General features: G+C 33.5%; 2 long non-coding RNA genes across 3 annotated transcripts; one reads left to right on the top strand and one right to left on the bottom strand.

Moving 5' to 3' along the window:
* The first annotated feature begins 2,650 nt into the window (after positions 1-2,650).
* Positions 2,651-7,631, top strand: LOC107895274 (uncharacterized). 2 transcript variants are annotated; one of them, XR_001683469.2, is made up of 6 exons: positions 2,651-3,427; positions 3,793-3,942; positions 4,019-4,142; positions 4,258-4,367; positions 6,952-7,044; positions 7,135-7,631. It is a non-coding gene; the product is annotated as an uncharacterized lncRNA (long non-coding RNA). The 2 variants fall into 2 exon arrangements; XR_001683470.2 differs by having other exon boundaries at positions 2,919-3,534.
* On the bottom strand, positions 4,043-9,067 carry LOC107895275 (uncharacterized). Its single transcript, XR_001683473.2, has 3 exons — positions 8,436-9,067; positions 4,933-5,118; positions 4,043-4,855 (listed from the first exon to the last, which is right to left on the bottom strand). It is a non-coding gene; the product is annotated as an uncharacterized lncRNA (long non-coding RNA).
* Positions 9,068-9,811: the final 744 nt, after the last annotated feature.

Here is a 9,811-nt window from a genome sequence, read left to right as displayed (position 1 = left end):
TTCTAATATGGACCAAATATTTACAATTAGTTACCCTTTGAATTCGAATATTTTATGTGGTTATCTTCTTTGTAATAATCGAAATATATCATTTCCCCCATTTCAGATTTCTGTGGAGAGATTGTTGATGCAGACTTATTTGCAGAAAAATAACTTTTTTTTTGAACTAGAAAGAAAAAATATAGTACTGTTTTGTTTTATGAGTTTAGACTAGTACTGAACTATTTGGTTTTCTGATACAAAGAGACTGTTTTTATGCATACTTTCTTTTCCACCTGGACTTTAACTTAGTGTGAAATATAATTTAAATAAATATTATAATTAATATGAATTCACTTAGAGATATAATTATAGTTAGTAAATGTCATACTATATACATACACATTTAATTTCATATAATATATCAATTGTTATATATAAGTAAATTACGAATGTATAATAATTATTATACAATTATGATGTTATAATGTACTTTCTTTTATTAAAGATATACAACCTAGATTTTAAATATGTAATTAATTTTATGGTAAATTGTAATATATATAATTAACATTATCTAATTTTAATTAAGGCTTAATTAACATAATTGAAGAAATTTAAAAAACGATTTTGTTAATATATTGATAAAAAAAACAAGATAGACGGTTACATAAAAATTCAAACTAATAATTAAAAGATTAGATAAAGATAATATCAATGTATTTAAATGTTTTTGTTACGGTTTCGATTTATGGATCAATTCACTGAACAATTTATTGAAAAATCTTATTGAAAAATCTATTAAGATTAAAGGTTTTTTTTTCTTCTTTTTGTGATTCTTGTTGCGAGAATAACCTATAATAAATGAGCAAAACTCGTCAAATGAAATATCTTACCTTAAATTTAATAGAGTGAGTTTGAAATTAAATTAAATTATTATTTTATTTTATTATGGCAATCAACCTCTTGATAGATTGAATACAAATCAAATAGGAGTTAACAAGAACATCTTTTTATGCATCTTGTAGTTTTGGAGGTAATCTACTTTAGTGGATTGACCATGTTGTTAGAGAATGCATGGTTGCAAAAAAGATTTGGCTTTCTTCTCGTCAAACTTCCATGATTATTTTTAGAATAATCGTAAGTCTAATAGCATATTGAACTCCAAGTTGCCATGAGGGTTCTATTATTATTATTTTGGTAATACGGTATTTATTGTTGATAATAGTGATTAATTCACTTATTGCATATACTCTCCGAAAAAGTAAACAATTGATCGTGAAATGTGATTTTTTTCTCCTAAATGGTTCTATCCTATTTACTTCTTTATTATGGGGTTTGTGAAAGTACAGAACTAAAAAAAATTTTCGTGACTCTAGTATGTCAGCAGCACACATGCTGTTCATGTTAAAAATTTTGTACTTGATATTTGTAAAGCCTTATATAGTGGGGTCAACCAAATAGTCAGAGGGCCAAGGTTGGTCAGTTGGTCTAAGTCAAATACTGAAACTTAGGATGTGAATTTGGATTGTGGGTGGCATATTTGACTTGAATTTTATGAATTAGATATTACAATTTCAGATAATATTTGGATATTTTAGACACAAAAATTACTATTTGTTTCAAATTTGGGGCAGATGCATATAAACTCCTTCATCAATCCATTATAGGAATCTACATTCTTATACTTGCAAATTTAGATTCAGATATCCACGAATATTTAATTTGAATTTACTAGTTGCAAAATAAATGCTTCCAACAAAGTTTGAACACAAAAGTCATGTTTTAACTATCAATATTTACCTTAAACATTGGTTATACTTTACACAAATTAATAAATGTCATGAAAAAATATAATAAATTATAATTTTAAAAATTAAATATAATAATTAAATATAAAAAATATTATAAAAATCTCTTCTTTAACATATTATTCTCTAAAATCAAATTTAATTTATCTTGCATTATATTCTTTTGCATCACTAAATCTAACCAAATAATGAGATTGGAATCATAAAAATCCCTATATTTTCGTTTATTCCCTTTATTTTTTGACCAATTCAATTTGTTAAATTACTTAAAAAATAATTTATATAATTATATTAATATTATAATTAATATGAATTTACTTTATAGTGTGAGATATAATTATAGTTCATATACATACACATTTAACTTCATATAATATATCAATAGTTATATATAAGTAAATTACGAATAGTGAGTGGTTTTGTTCATTCCTAAACACAACTTTATTTCATCTTCTCCGGTTGAAATCGAACCATCGACCCATTTTGATTTCTTCACATTCGGCAAGGCAAATTTGTCACAACAGTCCTTTTGGTTCTTGGCTTCTTGAGTGCAACACCTTCCTTTTCCCAACTTATTCGAGATAGCTTGAAAGTGAGTTTAGTCTATTCTGAAAAAGTGGAATAAGGGCATATTGCTACAAGGAAGCATTCACACTCATATCCACTATATATAAGAGTTGTTTTGAAATATAAAGGTTGATCCCACCTCTAACTATCGAAATACCATTTGTAGATAATACATTGAAATTCAATGGATCAGTAAAGCATATAGGTTTGATGGTCTGGAAGCTTGAGGTAACCCACATGAATCTTGATGCCTTTGTAGAGGCTACTTTTACCTAATAGCTTGTATCCCTTTGTAAATATTATTATTTTTAAATAATCACTGGATATATTCAATACAGGGCCAAAAACAAGCCGAAAAAACAAATAAAACAAAACTCAAAGAAACAAACCCGAAAAAACAAAAATAGAAAACGTAAGTCCAAATGAAAACAACAAAAGCCAAAACAAATAAAAAAAAAGGCCCAATATCAGATCTAGCAAAACGTCAAAAGGGAGCTCTAGAGTCTTCCAACTCCAGCTGTACACCAATAAAAGAACCCCTCTTGAAAACAACGAAAACACCTGGGAAAAACAACATAGCAGAAACTTTAATTAGCCATCAAATCCAACCCCTTTCAGAAACCTTTTCATTTACCCCAATGCACTTTAGAGATAATATCCAATTTGAATGCTACCAGCTAATTCAAAAAACACTCCCACCTACCTCTTCATTTCCTCTCCCGCTTGACTCTCTCGCCTCCTCCGTCCACCTCCTATCTTCAGCCATTTCCTCCGCAACACCAGAAGGGACCATATTCAACAGATAAGTAGTTTCCCCTTTCTTAATTCCTTCAGATGCTAGTAAATGGGCTACCTTGTTTGGCTTCTTGTTGGTAAAAAGAAAACCACATAAACTGAATCTTAAACTCAGTTTCAGAGAATTGTTGATATACGCTAAAATCTCAGATCTGTCCTTGCAGCTTCCGAATTACTGACCGAGAGTCGCCTTCAATCTCTACTTCTCTCAAACCTAGTTGAAAACCAAGATTCAGTGCCTGGAAACACGCCACTGTTTTGCTGCAAGACAGACGGTATGTTCTTGTTCATTACAGTTTTTGAACAAATGATCCCAGCTTTATCGTTTCAAATCACTAACCCACCGGAGCAACCCATCTGTACACACACACCCTTCTTTCAGGTACAGAACTATGTAAACCATTAAGTTCCTTTAAATAGTTTTTCACAAAAACAGTAACTTGTGCACCTGATTTTAATTTCCCTTCATGAATAAATCTATTTCGAGATGTCCAAATCGCCCACAATGCACATGCTATCATTCTACAGTTTGCCATAGATTTGGTCTCAAAAGAATTGTTTAACCAATCTCTGAAATTTGAGTTTTCATCTGAAATAGACCAAAAAATACTTAACTGCTCTTATGTCTCCTTTGTAAAAGGGCAATCACGAAATAGATATTCCCTTGTCTCCGCTCCAGTTTGACACCGCCGACAAGTAGGAGAAGCTAGCATTCTTCGATAGTGAAGATTACTAAAAGTAGGCAGATAGTTACACAAGAGTCACCAAACTGAAATTTTAATTTTAGAAGGTAGATCCAGCTTCTACAATTTCTTGTAAATTTGTTTATAATCTGCATGTATTTGATTATGTCTGTCATGTAAAAGAATTTTGAGACCACTACGAATCGGGTACTCCCCTGACAACTCACCTCGCCAAACGAGAGAATCTTCATGCATGAACAAAGAAAGAGGAATACAAAGAATCCTTTCTGCAACTTGCTCCAGAAAGGTACTAAAAACCAAATTAGATTTCCATTTTCTAGAATTAGCATCAATTAGATCTGCAACTTTTATGAGCTGTGGATTACTATTCATATTTTAGACTTTGACCTCGTCATTTCCAGGAATCCAAACATCGTTCCAAATAGAAACATTCTGACCATCCCCGATCCTCCAGCCCAGTCCCTTCAAAAGGAGGCCTATCGCACCCCAAAGGCTCTGCCAGGTAAAAGAGGTAAATTTTCCAGTCTAGAGTTTAAGAAATGAGAATCTTTAAAATATTTGGCTTTCAAAGTACGCTTTAGTAAAGAAGTAGGATTACATAACAAATGCCAACCCTGTTTGGCCAATAAAGCAATATTAAAAGAACTTAGATGACACAAACCCATACCACCTTCTTCCTTAAGCGCACATAAGGACTTCCAATTACACTAATACATTCTTCGCTTGCCATGATTATTCTTCCACCAAAATGAACCCATTATGTTTTCCAACTCTAAGCAAAGAGATTTTGGTGAAAGGAAACAAGCCATCGTATAAGTGGGGATAGCTTGTAAAATCGCCTTAATAAAGACTTCTCGACCTTCTTGTGAAATATGCCTGATACTCTAGTTATTGATTTTCTACTTCAGTTGATCTTTCAAAGCCATTTTTTTTACGACCCATCCAATTTGGAAGTCGAAGATATCTTTCCAGGTTTGTCGAACAATGAACATTGAGAGCCTGAAAAACATGATTCTTGTCATCATCCTTCACATTAGTACTGAAAAACAGTGAATTTTTCATAATTAACACATTACCCTGAGCAAGACTACTCCGTGAGAATATTCTTCAGCACATTTATTTCTTGATTCGATACTTTTCCAAACAAAATACAATCGTCAGCAAACATTAGGTAGGTAAGAGGTGGGGCAGACCTACAAATTTTAGCACCCTAAATTTTCTTTTCTTGACCTGTCAATCTTATAAGCGCAGACAATCCTTCCCTACAAAACAAAAAAAGATATGGGCTTAAAGGATCCCCTTGGCACAAACCCCTAGAAGGCTTAAAACTTGATCCTTCTTCCCCATTAATCAAAATGGAATATTGGACAAAATTCACACAGCGGATAATAAGTTTAATAAAATGTTCATCAAAACCCATTTTTGACAACTTTCCTTTTATAAAAGGCCACTCCACTCTATCGTAGGCCTTAATCATATCAAGTTTTAAAGCCATTCTCCCAGATCTTTTATTCTTAAACAAGTGAAGTACCTTATATGCTAAAAGTACATTGTTAGTAATGAGTCTACCAGATATGAAAGCGCTCTGTGAATCATCAATACATTCATGCAAAGCCTTTTGAAGTCGATTAGCAATGGTTTTTGCAATTATCTTATAAATAACTGTGCATAAACTGATAAGGCGAAATTTTTTTAAATTAATAGGATTAGCCATTTTGGGGATTATTACCAATTGGGTTTTGTTAATATCCTCCAAAGGTTTACCATTATTAAGAATATCTAAAAAAACACCACTAACATCCTTACCAAAAATATGCCAGTACTTTTGGTAAAAAGATAGCCGAAAAACCATCAACACCCGAGGCTTTTGTAGGCCCGATTCCTGTCAGTTCCTCAATAATTTCATCCTCCTTGTAAGTGGCCATCAAGCTTTGATTCATATTGTCCGATACACACGAATGGACTCTAGAAAGAATGTGCTCCAAGTCACCAATTCCTTTAGATTTAAAAAGACCAGAAAAATACTAATGAGCAATGCTCTTCACCTCCTTGCCATTCGTAGCAAGAGATCCATCACTTCTTTGTAAACTCCGGATTCGATTGACTCGCCTTCTTTAAGAAATAAATTTATGGAAAAACGAAGTATTCTTGTCCCCTATTTTCAACCAATTAGCTCTTGCTCGTTGCTTCTGGTGTTTCTCTTCTTTGTCCAACTCCATATTCAAGTGAAGTTTGACTTTGACAATCTCACCCAAATTCTTCTCCGATTTTTCATCACAATTCAACTCCTCTAGTCTCCTAGTCAAATGTTACACTTCCTTCCCTATTTTATTTTTAATTTTGTTCCCCCAAACTTGCAATCCATTAGCAAGAATTCTCATGCGAATTAGAAAGGAACCAAAACTACATTTCCATAACTTTCTTATTTCATACTCACGTTTCCTCCAAAACCCACCAGGCTTCAAATCGAAACCTAAAAGATCTTCTACCCCTCCTTTCATCCTCTGTTTCCATGAGTAATGGACAATGATGCAAGAAAGAATGTAGAAGATGCTTTAAAGAATACTTTTGGAAAAGTTGAGACCAAGAATCAGTGGCCACCCCTCTATCGATTCTTTCCTTAATATTCTGGTCCATAGTTCTGCCTCTTTCCCACGTGAACCAAGCTCCTGAAAAACCAATATCCTCTTATTGACAATCTTCCAAAGTTTTACGGAAAGCCTCTATCTGAGCCTCCTCTCTTAGTAAGCCACCCTGTTTTTCATGAGCATAAAGAATATCATTGAAGTCCCCACTCACCAACCATGGAAGTGAATATATTCTCTCTAAACTACTAAGTAACTCCCGAGTCTCCGATTTATTCTTGACCTCCGGAGCCCCAAAACCCGGTAAAACGCCAACGAGAAATTTATTTCGACCTTTGTGACACAAATGGTATATATTTTTGAATTATGAAATATATAACTGAAAGCGAAATATATGAACCCTAAACATACTTATGCATTTAATGTCTACATTAAAATTGCAGCTATTATGGTAATGAATTTGGTATCATAACTAGAATTTGAACACCTATCTTCTCATTTCCTTTTTAGGTCAACATTAATGTGTCCAGCGAAGACAAAGTGGGGCATCCCTTCTTCACTGCAAGCCTCTAATATCTAGATATAAGCACGCACATTGTGAAGGTAATATGTAATCAAATACATAGAAAATAAACCTTCAATTCTCCATGTCTAGAAAGAAAATAAAGTTTGCTTACATTACCAATGATTCAGCAAGGAAAACTACCTACAAGAAAAGAACCAAGGGTCTAGTGAAGAAGGTGCCTGAACTCACTACCCTTTGTGGGATTTAAGCTTGTGCTATCTACGCTCCTGATTTCGACTCTCAACTTGAGGTATGGTTGTCCCACGCGAGTGTACGATGCTTGCTGTGCCAAGTTCAAGAAGCTGCCTTGTTGAAACAAAACAATTGATGGTTTAACCAAGAGAGTTTCCTTGAGCAAAGCTTAGCCAAAGCTACTCAACATCTTAGGAAATTGTGTAAGGAAAATCGACAGAAGGAGTTGAAAACCATGTTCCAAAGCCTGAAAGGAAAATGGATATTACATAGTTTGAATTTGATAGATTTGAAAGAGTTGGGTCTGTTGGTTAAGCAAAACTTGAAGGAAATTGACAATAGGGATATTGACAGCGCTATCTGGTTTTAGTGCCATCTTTGTCTTGGGATATATAAGATTATCAACTTCAATCGAAACTTAACAGATTTTTTACCCCTCTTTTCATCTTCCGTTTCCTTAAGTAATGGACAATGGTCCAAGAAAGAATGTGGAAGATGCGTTAAAGAATACTTTTGAAAAAGTTGAAACCAAGAATCAGTGGCCACCCCTCTATCAATTCTTTCCCTAATATTCTAGTCCATAGTTTTGCCTCTTTCCCACGTGAACCAAGCACCTAAAAAATCAATATTCTCCAATTGACAATCTTCCAAAGTTTTACGAAAAGCCTTCATCCGAGCCTCTTCCCTTAGCAAGCCGCCCTATTTTTCATGAGCATAAAGAATATCGTTGAAGTCCCCACCCACCAACCATGGAAGTGAATTATTTCTCCCTAAACTATTAATTCCAAGTCTCCAATTTATTCCTAACCTCTGGAGCCCCAAAAACCCGGTAAAATGCCAACGAGAAGTTTATTTCGACCTTTGTGACACAAATGGTATATATCACTGAAATATGAAATATATAACTGAAAGCCAGATATATGAACTTTAAACATACTTATGCATTTAATGTCGACATTAAAATTGCAGCTATTATGGTAATGAATTTGGTATCATAACTGGAATTTGAACACCTATCTTCTCATTTCCTTTTTAGGCCAACATTAATATGTGTCCAGTAAGGATAAGTGGGGCATCCCTTCTTCTCTACAAGCCTCTAATATCCATACATAAGCACACACACTGTGAGGGTAACATGTAATCAAATGCATAGAAAATAAATCTTCAATTATCCATGTCTAGAAAGAAAATAAAGCTTGCCTACATTACCAATGATTTAGTAAGGAAAACTACTTACAAGAAAAGAACCAAGGGTCTAGTGAAGAAGGTGCATGAACTCACTACCCTTTATGGGATTGAAGCTTGTACTATTATGTACTCTCCTGATTTCAACTCCCAACCTGAGGTATGGTCGTCCCACGTGAGTGCCCGACGCTTGCTGTCCAAGTCCAAGAAGCTGCCCCTGTCGAAACAAAACAATTGATGGTTAACCAAGAGAGTTTCTTTGAGCAAAGCTTTAGCCAAAGCTACTCAACATCTTAGGAAACTGCGTAAGGAAAATTGACAGAAGGAGTTGAAAACTGCCATGTTCCAAAGCCTGAATGGAAAAGAGATATTGCAGGGTTTGAATTCGATGGATTTGAAAGAGCTGGGTTTGTTGATTAAGCAAAACTTAAAGGAAATTGACGATAGGGTTCGTGTGCCTACTAAAGTGTCTTGTTCCTAAGGATGTTATTGACAGTGCTCTCTGGTTTTAGTGTCATATTTGTAATAATCGAAAAATATCATTTCCCCCATTTTAGATTTCTATGGAGTCATTTTTTTATGAAGGCTTATCTGCAGAAAAATAACATTTTTTTTGAACTAGAAAGAAAAAACATATTAATGTTTGTTTTATGAGTTTAGATTAGTACTGAACTATTCAATTTTCTGATACAAAGAGACCCATACATACTTTCTTTCCACCGAGAGTTTAAATACGCTTAAATCAACATTTTCTTAGTTTAATCAATTTCAATTAAGTTAAAGTTTAATCAACATGAAGATATTTAAAAAAATAGTTTTGTTAATATATTGATAAAAAAATAAGATTTTTTTCTTTCCTTATGACTGAAAATTGTGATGGCTCTTGCTTGTCGAAAGCAGATCGAATTACTAAAATCGTACGTTTTAAAGAAATTGAAGGGAATGAAGGTATGGATATGGTCGTTGACCTATTCCCTGTACCAACATTTTCTTGGAAGGACAAACTTTAAGGGATCTCTTGAGCATAACAATGTTTTTACTGATTCATATAGGGTGTTTAAGGAGGATTTTGACCTCTTAGATAGAGACATTACGAGATCCATGGTTAATGGAGTCCCGTCGTGTAATGACTCAAAATTCACGGGCATTGAAAAAGTATATTAACGGGCCTCCGTCTTAGTAAATCGAGTTTGAAATAATTACTAGAAATATTTGAGTTTAGCGATGTGTTTAGTTAGGTTTAAATTAGGTGAATTTAGCTTAATTAAGAGTAATTAGAAAAAATGACTAAATTGAATAAAGGATGAAAGTTAAATTGTAGATTAAAAGAAAATGAAGAGGACCAAAATGGCAATTATGCCATTTGTCCTAAGTGAGGCGGCATAAGCATAAAAATCTGAGATTTTTATGTGTTAAAATATATATTAA

Source organism: Gossypium hirsutum, chromosome A13 (genome assembly GCF_007990345.1).
Source record: "Gossypium hirsutum isolate 1008001.06 chromosome A13, Gossypium_hirsutum_v2.1, whole genome shotgun sequence".
NCBI classification, from domain to species: domain Eukaryota; kingdom Viridiplantae; phylum Streptophyta; class Magnoliopsida; order Malvales; family Malvaceae; genus Gossypium; species Gossypium hirsutum.
Note: the sequence above shows the minus strand (reverse complement) of the source record. Positions and strands in the feature narration are given on the sequence as shown.